This window comes from Coenobita brevimanus, chromosome 100, assembly GCF_032717465.1.
Source record: "Coenobita brevimanus isolate Jiangsu-jjx chromosome 100, ASM3271746v2, whole genome shotgun sequence".
NCBI classification, from domain to species: domain Eukaryota; kingdom Metazoa; phylum Arthropoda; class Malacostraca; order Decapoda; family Coenobitidae; genus Coenobita; species Coenobita brevimanus.
The window spans coordinates 46,373,725-46,391,122 of NC_137053.1; positions in this window are offsets into that span (position 1 = coordinate 46,373,725).

Sequence of the window (17,398 nt, forward strand, 5' to 3'; positions counted from 1 at the left end):
AAATTTCAAAGGAAATGGAGGAATAGAAGAAGAGAAGGGCATGAGGAAGTAGTTCATACAAGGGGGGTAGAAAGGTTGAATCTGTGCAGCATGTGAGGTGGTGCGTGTGGTGAAGAGAAGACGAAAGGGGGTGCAAGGAACAGCTTAGTCGAATGAAGAGGTGAGACAGGCTGTGGCACAAAAGAAGAAAGCATATAGTGAGTGGATGAGAAACAGCGGCGTGAAGAAAGTTGAGAGATGGAAGAGAGAGTTATTTTTAGAAAGGGAGATGTGAAAAGATTAGTAAGAGAGTGTAAGAAGAGAGTGGATGAGGAATTGGAAAGGAATTTGAGTGTAAAGTGGAGGGAATGCAAAAAAAATCTGGAAAGAGGTAAAGGGATTTTGACAGGGTGATGAAGAAGTAAGTCGGAGAGTGAAAGATGAAAATGGTAGATTATTAATTGAGAAAGAAGAAAAAATGAGAAGATGGAGACAGCACTTTATGGAGCTGTTAAACATAGAGAAGGAAAATAATGCGAGTATAAGTCGCTGGGGAATGGCTGGGATAAGGAGAGCTGTGAGAAGAGAGGAAGAAATCAGTAGGATGAAAATTGTGGAAGCAACGAACAAAGACAAAATAGGGAAAGCCCCAGGAATCGATGGAGTGTGTAGCGAAATGCTGAAGCATGATGGAGAGATAGTAGTAGAATGGATATGGGAGATGTGCAGATTGGCCTGGGAGGAATGTAGAGTCCCAGAGGATTGGATGTCAAGTATAATTCTTCCCCTCTACAAAGGAGAAGGAGATAAAGACGTGTGTGGTAATCATACGAGCATTTGTCTTCTTAGTGTAATAGGAAAAGTATATGGTGGAATACTTATTCACAGTTTGGGAAATAAGAGCGTAATTAGCTGGAAATGAACAGGCAGGTTTTAGGAAGGGAAGAGGCTGCGTAGATCAGATATTCGTTCTTAGGTTCATAGTGGAAAAGTTTCCAGAGAAAGGAAAGAAGTTAAATGCTGCCTTCATGGATTTGGGGAAAGCATGTGACAGGTTGGACAGACAAGGAATGTGGAAAGTATTATGAATATATGAAGTAAATGGGAAGTTGGTGAATGCCATAAAAAGTATATATGAGGGTGCTAGGGCTGCAGTACATGTAGACATTGAACTGCCTGAGTTTTTCTGTTTGAAGGTTAGATTGAGATAGGGATGCGTCATGTCTCCATGGTTGTTCAATCTGTATATGCATGGGGTTATAAAAGAGATACAAGGTAGGGCAGTGGATGTTGGAGCGGCCCAAAAGGGAGAGGGCAGTGTTTGGTACTGTTCTATACAGATGATACTGTGTTGTTAAGTGAAAACGAAGAGGAGCTGCAAGACATGGTGAATGAGTTGATGAGAGTGTCTAGGAAACGGAATCTAAAGGCGAATGTAGGGAAAAGTAAAGTTATGATCTCCGAGATAAAAACAAAAAGTTGCTGAATTTACAGTGAGGTTGGATGAGGAGGAAATAGAAACTGTGAGTGCGTTTAAGTACTTGGGTAGTGTGATAAGTAAAGGATGGAAGTTTAGAGTGTGAAGTGTTTGAAAGGGAACAACAAAGAAAAAAGGTTGCTGGTTCTTTGAAAGTAGTGATAAGAAACACGGAAGGGAGCATAGAAGTTAAAAAGTCTCTGGATGACAGTATTGTGATACCAACTCTAAAGTGTGGAAGTGAAGCTTTGATCTTGATGGAGGGACACAAGTCAAGAGTGAAGGCAATGGGAATGAGTTGTATGAGTGGAGCATGTGGAGTCACACGGCGAGACAGACTGACAAATGAGGAAGTGGAGGAGCGTTGTGGTGGATATGATGTGATAGAAAGCAATAGGAGAAGTACAGTGAGGTGGTTTGGCCAAATGGAGAGGATGGAGAGCGAGAGCCTGACAAGAAGAGTGTATATGAGTGAGGTGAAGGAGGGGAAAGGGAAGGGGAGGTCAAGGTTGAGGTAGAGGGATGGAATGGAGAGGTATATGAGAGAGAAGTATGTGAGCTCGAAGCAGGGCAGTGAAATGGCGGTGGACAGGACGACATGGAGGCGATTTGTCTGTGGCCACCCCTTACGGGATTAAGGCGTCTGGCAACAGATAGGTAGATTGATAGATAACTTGTTTTTTGTTCGCTATTGGGTGTCAACGTCATTTGCACATGAGACTTACATTATTCTCTCTGTAACCATTTTTTCATCATTCACGAATCGTTCATCTTCTGCCTTGGTTTTTCAGTTGCACTTCTTCCCTACACGGGGGGCACGGTGGCTCAGTGGTGGAGCATTGGAGCCGTGATCGGGGGATTGTGAGTTTGAGCCTCGCCCGCGACTGCCGTCCCGGGAGTGGTAGCGTGCTCCTGTAACCTAGCGGGGTTATATGGCCATAGTTGCCTATCTCGGGGATTAAATCCCTTCTTCCCTACACGTCTCGTAAAAACTTAACATAATCCACGTTGCATTTTTCATTCATATCTGTCTCATTTTAATATGTACAAGAACAGAAACACTTTTATTACTCAACCAATACACAGTTCATTGCACATTACCAGAATCTTTTTGTTTTGTATACACCTTATAAACAGTTGATGCCTTCCAGTTCTTACCACTTTCGTAAACACTTTCATGTCTACCATATGTAATTCTCATACAGTTCATTTAATTTCTGCGAAACAACTTAACAGTTAATCTTATTCTTATTCACTATCAACCCAGTATAATGTTTTCATCAGTCGCACAAATCTCTCTTATTAAAACGCATTGACTTTCTGGCTACTTAATTCCGCCCAGCAGCCTCCCACACACAAAACGCTGAGTACCAACAGGAAAATGTGTGAATGACTGTGAGCAGCGTGGTTTATAATTCAATGCAGATAAAATTAAATTGACTGTCAGGAGAGAGAAGATGACAAACAATGTGATGTTTGTGATTCGGCATATACTTGAAATACTGAACGACATTAAGGTCCACCCTGCAGAAACAGAAAAGCGAAGTTAATGTGTAAAGGACGTGATGAATAGAGTGAGTTAAAGAAGAAAGGTGGGTAGTGATATAGACTTACTATGAAACAGAGAATTAAGTAAAGATGCTGAAAGAGTATTGCATCAGTGTGTCTTACGACCCGCCATTAATGCATACTCGTAGGTGTAAGGTTGAGTATGGATGCTGCAAAAATACTACATAAAGATGTTTTAGAACCCACCTGAACGTATAGGTGTGATGCCTTAAACCATGAATGTGAAGGTTCAGTGTAAGGGCACAGGAATTGGACTGCTAACATTGTGTATAGGTTGCATAGAGTGGGTAAGATAATATTAACAGTACTTCATGAAGAATGCAGGAATGCAATGCAATCCAAAATTTAAAAAATAAAATCATCGCTACACAACACACAGCCTCGAAATCCCCGGGGGGGGGGGGCATAAATGCCCCCATCTTCCGCCCCTTTCTCAGTGACGACTTGAGCTGCCTGGAACCACTGTCTGACTCACTTCTTCTTCATTTCTCCAACATTCGTGGCCTTTCCTCTAACTTTGTCTCTGTTCAGCACCACCTCTCCTCCTCTAAATCTCACCTTCTTTTTCTTACTGAGACTCAGCTGTCTGAGGCAACTGACAGCAAACCCTTCTCTGTATCCTCATACTTTCTCTATACTCATTTCAAAGCCAAAAGTGGCTGTTGTGTATATATACACAACGACTTATCTTGCTCTCGTATTCTGAACTTGATTATTTTGAATTCTGTACACTCTGGCTTCGGCTTTCCTGTCATTCTCTGACTAAATATATCTGCACTGTTTACTTATCCCTGAATTCTACTGACTCTGAAAAATTCTTCGACTATCTTACTTCTACGATGAAACACATTCTATCCATTTCTCCTTTCTCTGAAATCTACATTCTAAGAGATTTCAATGTTCACCACCACCTTTGGCTCTCCTTTCCTTTCACTGATCCGCCTGGTGAACAAGCCTACATCTTTTCTATCCTCAATGACCTAGAGCAGCTTGAACAGCATCCTACCCATATCCTTAACAGCCTTGGAGGGAGCTCCAACATACTTGACCTCTTCCTTACAACTAATCCTTCTGCTTACACTGTTAATCTTTTCTCTCAGTTGGGCTCCTCTGATCACAACCTTATCACCTTAACCTGTCCTATCACTCCAGTACGGCCTGTGGACCCTCCAAAGAAACATCGTCTGTGGCACTTTGGAGCTGCGGATTGGGAGGCTTTCACGCAATGCTTCTTTGATATTCCCTGGAATGATTATTCCTTCCATGGCCGGGAGCCATCTGGGTGTGCCTTGCGCTTTACGGAGGTTATTCTCTTGGGCATGGAAGCATACATTCCTTTCTCATATCCTTTGACTAATGCAAGAAAGCCTTGGTTTAATCACGCTTGTTCTAATGCTATCTGCAACAAGGAGAGGGCCTATAAAAGGAACTTAGCCAACCCACCCCTGAATCACATCATTTTTACGTTTCTACCCGGTATCGTGCTAAGTCTGTTCTTCCCGTTGCTAAAAATAATTTCATCAGTGCTAAATGCTCTCAACGCTCCAATTCGAATTCTTCCCGCTACTTCTGGCACCTCGCCAAAAACCTTTCTAACAACTTTACCTCATCATCCTTCCCTCCTCTTTTCTACTCTGATGACTCTGTAGCTATTTCTTCTACTATAAAGCAGATCTCTTCGCTCAGACTTTCTCCTCCAATTCCACCTTAGACGATTCTGGTGCTGTTCTTCCATCACTTCCCCTCTCTGATTCCCTCATGGATGACATTAAAATTTCTTCAGATGATGTACTTTCTGCCATCACAGGCCTCAGTACTAACAAGGCATATGAGTCTGATGGAGTCCCTCCCGTTGTTCTCAAGAACTGTGCGTCTGTGCTTACACCCTGCCTAGGCAAACTCTTTTGCCTTTGTCTATCAACTTGTACCTTTCCTTCTTGCTGCAGGTTTGCTCACATTCAGCCAGTCCCAAAGAAGGGTGACCATTCCCAGCCCTCTAACTATCGTCCATTTGCATTAACATCCTGTATCACAAAAGTTGTTGAGTCAGTTCTTAAGAGAAAAATTTTAAAGCATCTTTCTTATCACAATTTCTTTCTGATCATCAGTATGGGTTCCGTTAGGGACGTTCCACTGGCGATCTTCGCACCTTCTTCTCAGACACCTGGTCATCCTCCTTTCGGGACTTTGGCGAAAGCTTTGCCATTGCACTTGACATCTCAAAGGCTTTCGATCGAGTCTGGCATAAATCTTTAATTTCCAAACTGCCCTCTTACGGTTTCTATCCTTCTATCTGTGCCTTCATCTATAGCTTCTTTTCTGGTCGTTGTATAGCTGCTGCTGTAGACGGCCATCGTTCTTCTAGATCTATCAACAGTGGTGTTTCTCAGGGCTCTGTCCTATCACCAACTCTTCCTTTTATTCATCAATGACCTTCTAAGCTGTACATCTAACCCTATCCTCTCGTACGCTGATGACTGCACTCTTGACCTTTCTATTCGGTTCTCGCAACGTTCATCTCAACAGTTACATCAATAAACAAGGGCTGAGGCTATGGCACACCTAATGTCTGAGTTCGCTTGCATCTCTGACTGGGGTAAAAATATTGTCGTTATTTTTATTGCATCAAAGGCTCAGTTCTTACACCTATCAACCCGACCAAATCTTCCACTGGTGTACCCATTTATGTTTAATAATATTTAGCTTAATCCTGCATCATCCTTGAACATGCTTGGCGTTTCATTCACTCGGGACTTATCTTGGAAAAATCATATTACATCTCTTGTAAAATCTGGTTCCAAGCAATTGGGTGTGCTAAGCGGACTCCGTTCCTTCTTTACCCTTGCACAATTGTTGACTCTATACACGGGTTTTATCCGCCCCTGTGTGGAGTACAACTCGCATGTGTGGGGAGGTTCCCCACATACAGCTCTTCTCAATAGGGTGGAGTCAAAGGCTTTTCGTCTCTTTAACTCTCCTCCTCCTACTGGCTCCCTTCAACCTCTGTCTCTTCGCCGCACAGTTGCATCTTTATCTCTTTTCTATCGCTGCTTTAATGGTCACTGCTCCTCTGAACTTTCTGCTTGCATTCCTCCACCTCTATGACGGGCGCGTAGCACCCGTCTAGCAGCAAACTCTCATCCCTTTTCCGTCCACCTCTATAATGTAAGAGTTAACCGTTACTCCCAGTCCTTCATTTATGCAACATGTCAAGTCTGGAACTGTCTCCCTCTGTCTGTATTTCCTGCTTCCTACGATCTCCAGTCTTTCAAACGCTGTGTGTCCAGGCATCTCGAAATGTTCGGATCTTGAATTTGGTTTTCTCTTGTATTTTGTTTTTCTCTTGGAAGGAAAAGTTATTGCGGGCTCATGGCCTTTGGTTCCTTCTTCCTAGCATAAGAAAATTAAGGGAATCAGTTAACTTTCGTGAGAAGGACGAGAGTTGGATTAGGCAGAATAACAGTATGGATATAAATACGGGAAGGGTGATGAAACGAGCATTCGTAAATGAGTTTGATGGTGGACTGGAGAGCTGCAGGCGAAAAGGTTAATACATATAGTAAATGAGTCTGCAGGAAATAGAGATATAAGTCTTGACGCTAAGGAACTGATGAGGGATCGATTGGCTGGAAGAATTATGCACGAGGAAACACATGACAAAGATTTTGCATCACTATATTAGCGTGATACTCGACGGAATTACTGCAAAAGGCGTATGTGAAACGAATCCGTACAGTGAGCATGGTGAAGTTTGTGACGTTAATCCACGATTTGTGAGGCTTAAATGATGCTAAATGACTGTTTGACCCTTGAGATTACTCAGGTTTTTTATTTTATCCTACTTGAGTGTTATTCTATAGTTTTATTTCTGGATCATATTGCAGTCCCTTCTTCAGGGTTCCGGAGGAGATAAGGAATGGGATGATGATCATACTTATATTCAGAAGACTAATAAACAACAGCAAGGAAACAAACACAAAGCAGTAATAGTTCACTATTAATCCACACTGAATAATCACATTACAAACGCCTAGTATCAAGTATGAACAACCTCTTCAACGTCGAACATGCGCGAGTAAGCATACAGAATATAGTGATGTTACGTAAAATAATGTCACATGCACTGGTCACACATGTTTTTTTGACAAGATTGCGGAGCTTCCATACGGGTTACCACATCATAGGCGCCAAGAACCACATATAAAGACTCTTAAGACTCAAACAAGCATAACAGCCAAATAGTCACTGATAATGTGTGTTTTACTGACAAGATCACAGAGGTGTAAACATAGTTAATTTTACCGAGGGAATTGTATTTACAGCAGCTGAGAGGGCTCGACAGATGTAAGGTTGGTCCTGCAGTATCCTTTGTCAGAGACTTTCGAATTGGTTTTCTTTAGCAGGAAAATATTTTCTCATTCGAGCAGTAATTAACGCCAGTGTTTTTTTGTTTTGTTTTTTTTCGATGGGACGAAAGGTTCCTGAAGATAATCTACCATCCACTCATGTCATGTAATCTACTGGAGGGTGATATTAGACTGAGTTACGAATCAACTGGTGTCCTGTAACCAGACAACCATTTATAGTGTTGGGTGGTAACCATATAACCAAATCGTTCCTGGTGGTCTAGGGCGGTGGTTCTCAACTGTGGTTCTCATCTGTTTTGGCCACGAACACAGCTCACCACATCGTCATAAACGCCACCACAACTCATGGTCATAAACATCACCACACCTTATTATCGTTAACACCACCACATCATACTCGTATAATCACGAAAACCATCACAACACATGGGCATGCAAACCAGCACAACACGAGGTGAAAACGGCATCACTCCACATGGTCATACCACTTCACCATATGATCATAAGTAACACCTCACTACATTTTCATAAGAACCACCAGTACCACATTCCAATAAGAACAAACACATGTTCATAAACTTTATTCCACAATCATCAAACATCAGTCACAATCAGGACATCCTTGCTTATAATCACATCTCTTTTGGCAAACTTCTTCCTCGATAGGAAATGCGAACTAAATAACATACTGTACATTTTCAGTATACAGAAGCGTCGTTAATCCTTGCTTCCAATAATTAAACATTATTTGTTGGAATAAAGAAAACAGTAAGCGTGAGAGGAAACTGTTATCTGCTGATGCAGCTGGCAAGTGACACTTGAAGATGTTGCAGTTTGAAAATGAAAGTAAATTCAAAACGCATACGGCTAGTTTTTTGCCATGGCTAGGAACGAAAACCAATCCTGATGACAGAGCAGTTTTTTTTTTTTTTTTTTTTTTAACTCTGAAAATCTGGTGTCTGGTCTACCCTTTGAGATTACACTTTTTGGGATATTTATATTGCCCTCGAGACGGCAAGAACAGAAAAGTGAAGGAGTAGAGATGGTAGAGAAAGAGGAGAAAAGAAACTTATTTAAAACTAGCACAAGAAAAAAAAAAAATGCTTTAGAGGTTGAAGCAGTAATAAAATAAGGAATAATTACAAATCAAAGATTCATCATGATACACACAAACTTATTCTGGCTAAACATTACTTTTCTTTTGGGTCTTCGCAACCGCCTCCCCCCATAAAATAATCACGCCCCTCTTGGGGGGACGCCCCACAGGAAAAGAACCACTGGGATAGGGGTTATGGCATTCCAAACACATGAGGCCTGTAAGAGTTTATACCCCAGGGTTGGTTACAGCTTACTGCTCACATAATGCCACTCAGGAGCGAGAACCCTTCCTTTACTTCACAGGACTGAGAGCCCAGCCTCTGACACCTACGCTTTTGATGAAAAAAAAAAAAATTGACGAGTTCCACTGGCAGCTACGTGATAGACGCAGTGCGGGCACTCCGACCTCCATCTGTCAACATGACTCCTGCACCACCCTGGCTTTGGAATTATATTTAGTTATGTTATTACGTGTGATGAACCTCTACTCATCTATCTGATGCCAGATATACTGTACTGTATATACAGTATATATATATATATATATATATATATATATATATATATATATATATATATATATATATATATATATATATATATATATATATATATATATATATATATATGTGTGTGTGTGTGTGTGTATATATAGATAGATAGATATAGATAGATAGATAGATGTATATATATATATACTGTATATATGTACATAGATAGATAGATATATATATATATAGATAGAAGATATATATATATATATATATATATATATATATATATATATATATATATATATATATATATATCTTTATCTATCTTCTATCTATCTATACATATATCTATCTATCTATGTACATATATACAGTATATATATAGATAGATAGATAGATAGAAGATAGATAGATAAAGATATATATATATATATATATATATATATATATATATATATATATATATATATATATATATATATATATATGTATGTATGTATATAGATAGATAGATCATCATCCGGACTTCCTTTCCCACTCTAGGGCAGGGTGAGGAGTAGCAATGTCCAGACAGCCCTAATTTGCCCTATCCAATGGGCCACGCTTCCATTCACTCATAATTCAAGCCCACGGAATCCTGGATGTATCGGATACGCCAAAAACATTCACCACATTCTGTAGCTTCACATAAACGTATCCAACTGAGTCAATCTAGACGCTGCCACGTTACAAATGGGTGCCAAATCCCTGATCATGCACTTCTCCTCACAACATTCATTCAGCCAGCTCCATCTCTTGTCAGTTCCCTAGCCTCACCGACTTCCAAACCTCTCTTCCTCACGCACTCACCCACCATGTCTCTCCACCTTCTCCATGGCCTACCTCGCCACTTCCCTGCTTCAAATTGCTCAGATATATCTTTTTCTCCACTCTATTGTTATCCATTCTCTCCAAATGACCATACTGTATCATTTCAGTACACTCTCTTCGATTCTGGTGTCCAGAATTTATAATGTATATATATATATATATATATATATATATATATATATATATATATATATATCTATATATATATATATATATATATATATATATATTTATGTGTGTGTGTGTGTGTGTGTGTGTGTGTGTGTCTGTGTGTGTGTGTGTGATCATGATTATCATCATCAACTACTGCAAATCCACTGCTGAACAAAGGCCTCCACAACCTTGTACACAGATTGACTGAGCCAATCTCTGTCAGGTTTTGCCTCGAAATTTCTCTATCTAATCTCTTCACTCCCCGTCTGGCCTTTCTCTACTTCACTTGCAATATCCTGGAGTTTAGTCAATCAGTCCCTTAATCCATTGGTTATCCCTTATTGTTCCAACACCTCCTCCTCCATTTGTGTTCTTTTATAACTTCGACAAATGTTTTTTACTTTATTCTGCTCTCTTGCCAAAGCAGATCTCTTCCTTTGCCTTAAAGATATTCCCAAAACTGACCTTTTCACTTCTCTTTGAGAACGGATCAGTTTAATTTCCATTCTTTTTGTCAGTTTCCATGTCTGACAACGGAAGGTAATAGATGGGATTATGCCTTCGTTATATACTTTTCGTTTCACTCATACTGGAAATATACTTCTCATAATGTCTCTATGTTTAGTAAAAGCTTTGCATCCAGCTGCAATTCATCATATTTCGATTTCATGGTCTACCGTTAGTTTTAGTATTTTCCCCAAGTAATTGTACTTCTTAACGTTAAGATTTTTTTTTTTTTTTTCAGTTATTTTGGTGACATCCTTTGATACATTTTTATTAAACATTGATTAATCTCCGATTCCTCTTTAACCCTACTCTGAGACTTACTTTATTTAAGTCATTACATTTCATCCAATTTTTCTGCTGTTTCTGAGATTACGACAATACCCTTAAATGGTTTAGGTTTTTCCATCTATGCTTACTTCTTTGTTCTGCCATTTTGGTGAACTTGTATCTCCCTCATGCACGAGTTTCACAATCTTAAAGTTTGTGAGACTTTATATAAATTATCTATAGGAGTTAGCTCTCTGCTTACGTTTTCGGGCAGTTTTACATTGTTCTCGTTTACTCCTTTTTCCCGCAATGAATTTATAACCGCTCTGTGCTCCACCGAGTCAAAAGCTCTTTGGATTCTACAAATCATAACCACAGTGATTTTTTATATTATATATATATATATATATATATATATATATATATATATATTTATATATAGATATATATATATATATTTTACTTGGCTTATTCATTGTGTGTTGATGATCTGTAGTAGAATACCTGCTTTTGAATCCTGCCTTTTTCTTCATAAGGTTTTTAAGGGAGAGTTTTTGCATATAGTTGATAATAAGCAAATAGTCTGATAGATATTAAGATCTTTTGTGTCATCTTTATTGTAAAGCAGAATGAATGTTGTATTGCACCATGTCTAGAGAATTTTCTTATTTATACATTGGATAAATACCTGGGCGAGCCCATTTTTAACTTCTGCTCCTGCATCCGAGAGTATATCTGCAACTATTCTATCTTCTGTGACTTTTCGTCTCTTCGTTTTTTTTTTTTTTTTTTTTTTAGAGAAAAATTTGCTTCGTTTGGAATTCATTTCGCATTTCACTTGTGTATACTGAAAAGTTAGCTATTAATACTATCGTCTTTTATACAGTTCTGTGTACATATTTTCAAATCCCTTCACCATCTTCTCTCTTCATTTAATGACTTCACAAGTTTTATCTTTCAAAGACTCAGTTTGTTGTTTCCCCAGCTTTCTTCTCTTCTTTTGATCTCACTCAGATCAACATGCCACCTAATGTTTTAAGGTATCAAGCGTTTGATCTACTGCAAGGCTTCTTAGTTGCAGGTGTAGATTTTATTACATCTCAGTTTATTTAATGTCCTGGTCTTTGATTTGCTGATACCAATAATATATATATATATATATATATATATATATATATATATATATATATATATATATATATATATATATATATATATATATATATATGTATATATATATATATATATATATATATATATATATATATATATATATATATATATATATATATATATATATATACACCCCTATTGGGGCACTCAGTAGGGAAGACCGGGGCTAGTTGGCACACTTTTTACTTTTTTCGGTGATGGAAGAAAAAGTACCAAGAATGTCCTGGTCTTTGATTTGCTGATACCAATAATATATATATATATATATATATATATATATATATATATATATATATATATATATATATATATATATATATATATATATATATCACCCCTATTGGGGCACTCAGTAGGGAAGACCGGGGCTAGTTGGCACACTTTTTACTTTTTCGGTGATGGAAGAAAAAGTACCAAGAATTTTGGCTTTTTATTGCTTTCATTGAAAAATACAAATATTCCTCTTACTTTTCATAAAAGAAAAGCATGGTTTTCTTTCCAAACTAAAGCAGAGCATTCTTTAGAAAAAAAACTACTTAACTGTGCCAACATGCCCCATATACGGGGTAAGTTGGCACACACTATGGGGTAAATTGGCACATCACATATAAATAGCAAACTCGACCCATGTAAATGTGAGTATAGACACAGAGTATCTGTGAAGCTTAATTTCAAGAAGATCCAGTTCCAACGTAACAAAAAAATATTTTCTTATTAATGAACATAAGCGACTTTTTATTATAAAATAAATAAAAGCTCTTGTATATTGAGATGAAAATAATTATACTTCCAGATCATAATGGCATATAAGATAATTGACTTAATCTAAATCATCATCTGAATCACAGTTATGGCATGTATAAAACAAATCATTATCGGTGCAATCTTCGTGGGCCAACAAGTTGCACACACTACACTGGATCCTCACTTCTCGTGGCTTGCTATGGGAAAAAGGCTCCATGCACACTAAACAAAGAATGTCCTTTTTATCTGAGTTTTCCTCGTCAGCATGAACAAGTTTTGATTTCTGTGATTGCTTTTCTTCTTCGTTTCTGGAAATATGTTTCTTTTGGCTTTATGTGTTTTTTGTTCTGATTCCTTTTCAAGTGATTTTTTACTGGTGTCCCTGAAGCTAAGTAACAAATGTATCAAGATAAATATATCACAAAAACGATATAAATCTAATGCAATCTGAAAACAGAAAGGAATAAATAAGCCAAGGTAATTCATATATAATATGGGGCAAGTTGGCACTGTGCCAATGTGCCCCATTTTCTTTGAGCCAACTTGCCCCCATCCGTACCATTATTCTTAACAAACGATTTTTGTATACACTAAGAAATCTTGTACGATCTGTTTTCAAGGGTAAGCAGTCCTTATACCCTAAGTAAAATTATGGCTAAAATGAATATCATTCACCTATAACCAGACGCATGTTACAACAAACAATGTAAGGAAGTGAAAATTTACTTAGCAGCATCAAAATTGAACTTTTCCTCACTCTAGTCAAGTCATGTGACCTTCACGCGTGGCTGTTTGTTGGTGATTGAGGATCCACCCGGTGATCATGTGGTGTGAGTAGCAAAGCTGTCTAGCGGTAATTAGTGGAATTATTTCAAATGTGCCAACTTACCCCTGTTGCCAACTTGCCCCGGTCTCCCCTACTTGCCAAACTAAGAGCTGTCAATGTCACGCTTCACTTTGGTGCTTGTGCTTTGTTGTAACAGGTCACAAAACACTTCCACAAATAAGAGTAACTTCTAAACAGCTATCAACACCACTACCATCACTTCATCTACCATCACCACAGTTACTATCACTACACCTACCATCACCACAGTTACTATCACTACACCTACCATCACCACAGTTACCACCACCACAGTTAGCATCACTACACCAACCATCACCACAGTTACCACCACTACCATCACTTCATCTACCATCACTACAGTTACTATCACTACACCTACCATCATCACAGTTATTATCATTACACCTACCATCACCACAGTTACCACCACCACAGTTAGCATCACTACACCAACCATCACCACAGTTACCACCACCACAGCTTCCATCACCATCATCACAGCCACTGTCCATACCATTATCATCACCATCATCACAATCACCATCCATACCATCATCACCACCATCATCACAGCTACCATCAACACCATCATGACCTGCATCATCACCATTACAGCTACCATCAACTATCACCACCACAGCTACCACCACCACCATCATCATCACAGCTACCACCTCCACATTCACCATTTCATCTTCCACCATCACCTCCTTCATCACAGCAATCGTCTCACCTTCTTTTCATTCTCCTTTTGGGACTTTGGCAAAAGCTTTGCCATTGCACTTGACATCTAAAAGACTTTCAATCGAGTCTGGCATAAATCTTTAATTTCCAAACTACCCCCTTACACATTCTATATTTTTTTCTGTGCCTTCATCTCTAACTTCCATTCTGGTCATTCTATAGCTGCTGTTGTAGACGGCCACTATTCTTCCCCTAGCACCCGTCTAGCAGCAAACTCTCATCCATATTCTGTCCAGCTTCCTAATGGAAGAATTGACAGTTACTCCTAGTCCTTTATATATGCAACAGGTCAACCTTGGAACTGTTATCCTCAGTCTGTATTTCCTACTGTTTATATGACCTTCGGCCCTTTAAATGAAATGTGTCCAGGCATCTTGAAATGAATGGATCTTGAATTTGGCTCTCTGTTCTCTTGTTTTTCTTTTCTTGGAAGGAACAACTTTGCGGGCTTATATCCTTTGGTTCCCTCTTCCTTGCATAAAAAAAAAAAGCTACCACCACTACCACCACCACCACCACCCCCGTTATCATCATCGTTACAGCAACCACCATCATAATAACAACTACCAGCACTCTCCTCATCACAGCTACTACCATCAAAATTAAAACCAACACTATCCTCATCACAGCTACCACCACCACATCAGTGACCAGCATCTCAATCATCATCACAGCTACCACCACCACCACCATCACATCTACCACGATTTAATGCTAAATAAAATCGTCTGTTCATAGCATTGTTATAGTTGACATCGAGGTGTAGATTACTCTCTCTCTCTCTCTCTCTCTCTCTCCAAAGACTTATCAGACTCCACAAAAATGCCCGCCGCCTCTTCCACGTGTGTGTATCGTTACTCCAATGTGGACAATTATTAGTGGCCAAAATGACACTTCAGAAAATAACAATTGACATGAAATTGAACTGGCCCGTCTGGCATGCAATTCCAACCTTTCTGTTAAGTTTCATTACCATCCATTTTCCAGTTTTGGCTGCACATACACACACACACACACACACACACACACACACACACACACACACACACACACACACACACACACACACACACACACAGGATTTTAGTATATTACAAGAGACTCGCGGCTGTATTGGGCCGCTCCGCACTTGCCTAAATGAGAGCCGTTTCTGAACAGCCACCACCACCACCACAGCTACCACCATCACCATGACAGCTACCACCACCACCACTGCTACCACCATCATCATGACAGCTACCACCACCACCACCAACATCACAGCTACAATCACCCACCACTGCAGCACTATATCATTACCATCATGACAGCTATTATCAATGCAGTACACATCATGACCGTCATGCCAGCTACCATCACCACCACCAACATTATCACAGCGTCACCACTATCACAGCTACCACCATCACATCATCACAGCTACCACCACCACCACCACCATCACCATCATCATCACAGCTAACCACCAAATCTACCATGAGCACCACCGCAGTTACCATTATTTTCTGCTAAATTAAATTGGCTGTTTGTAGCATCAGTGATGTACGAGATATCACAGTGTGCATAGACAACCCCCTCCCTCTCAGCACCACAACTGCCACCATTCTCTGCTGTGTGGCATCGTCTGTTCATAGCATCAATGAAGTAACAAACATTGGAATGTGGATGTACCACCCACACCTCGTCCCTCTTTCTGTGCATATATGTATTAGAAGCTCCACAGAAGTGTCTCGTTGCCTCTTCTACATGCAATTATTGTAACACCAATGGGACAACTCACAACTTGTTTAAATGAGAGCTGTTTCTGGTTCAGCACGTGCTCTTACAACCAATAGAAAAATATGGGCTAAAACACCACTTAAGAATACATCAGCTGACATGAAACGGAAACTGTCCCATCTGAGACCCAGCTCTTACCATCCTGCAAAGTTTCATCAAACTCCTGTTCTACGTATTGAGTGCACTACACACACACACACACACACACACACACACACACACACACACACACACACACACACACATACACACCTAGAGAGAGAGAGAGAGAGAGAGAGAGAGAGGGAGGGGGGGGGATATTAATCGTTCTTCAGAACATCTCAAAAGGATTGAACACATTTACTCAATTTTTTACTTGCTTCTGTAAGGCAGAACGGCTTTTGCAATGCTTTTCCTAAGTTTATGCTACATCTCTGTAGTAGTATGACATTTCAGCAAAGATAAATTTCTACGATAACCAATTATCTTAATTGTGAAGACATTTTTGGTCTTGAAATAGATTTTTAACATTATGCAAGAATAACATTGAAAGTATCATTAGCAACACAAACAAATATGCATGTTTAACTCCTATCTGCTGAGAAACATCTATACATGTCACAATCTGGCTGCTACGGAACTGCCAAGTAATGGCTATACACACAAGTGCTTTCCCGCCACTGTTTTAACTGGCCACCATTTCATCTCACCATCAAAGGGTAGGGAGGGAGTCCCTCCATAGCCCACAGATGAGAGTCAGTTTGTCCTGTGCTTTTGCCAGGTGTACAGTGATACCTTCAGGTTCCTATTTGTCTGATTCTGTTTGCCCTCCCTGTAGCCAATTGCATCATCCACCCCTCCCATACCTCTTTCTAAGAATACTAGAAAAGGGCTCTGTGATAGTGCCATAATGCATGCCTTGGACAAAACAATGGCAAATTTGTCTAGTAGTGGAGAAGTTATCACGTTGAGAACAAAGCCATAGTCGGCGACGTGGGCAGATGCACGAACACATCCTGCTCTCATGTTGCTCGCGCCGTAAAAATTAGTTATCTTCCTCACGTCATTACTCATCAGCGTAACGACCTACAGACATGGAGATACTTTCATTTACAAGAGGAAGAGTTGTTAAGTAATATGGATATTAATTCGTTTCCGTAGGTTCTACACTTCCTGAGATATTGAGGATTGAAAATAAGCACTAATTCATTGGTTTCTGGGAAACTGTCCATGGTGAAGTGACGATTGCGTTAAAAAAAGGCAGGCGTGTGTGGGTGCTTTACTTCCACATTCTGTGCAAGACCTATTATCCGAATGCCTTCAGGCTCAGAAGGTTTGAAGGACAAGT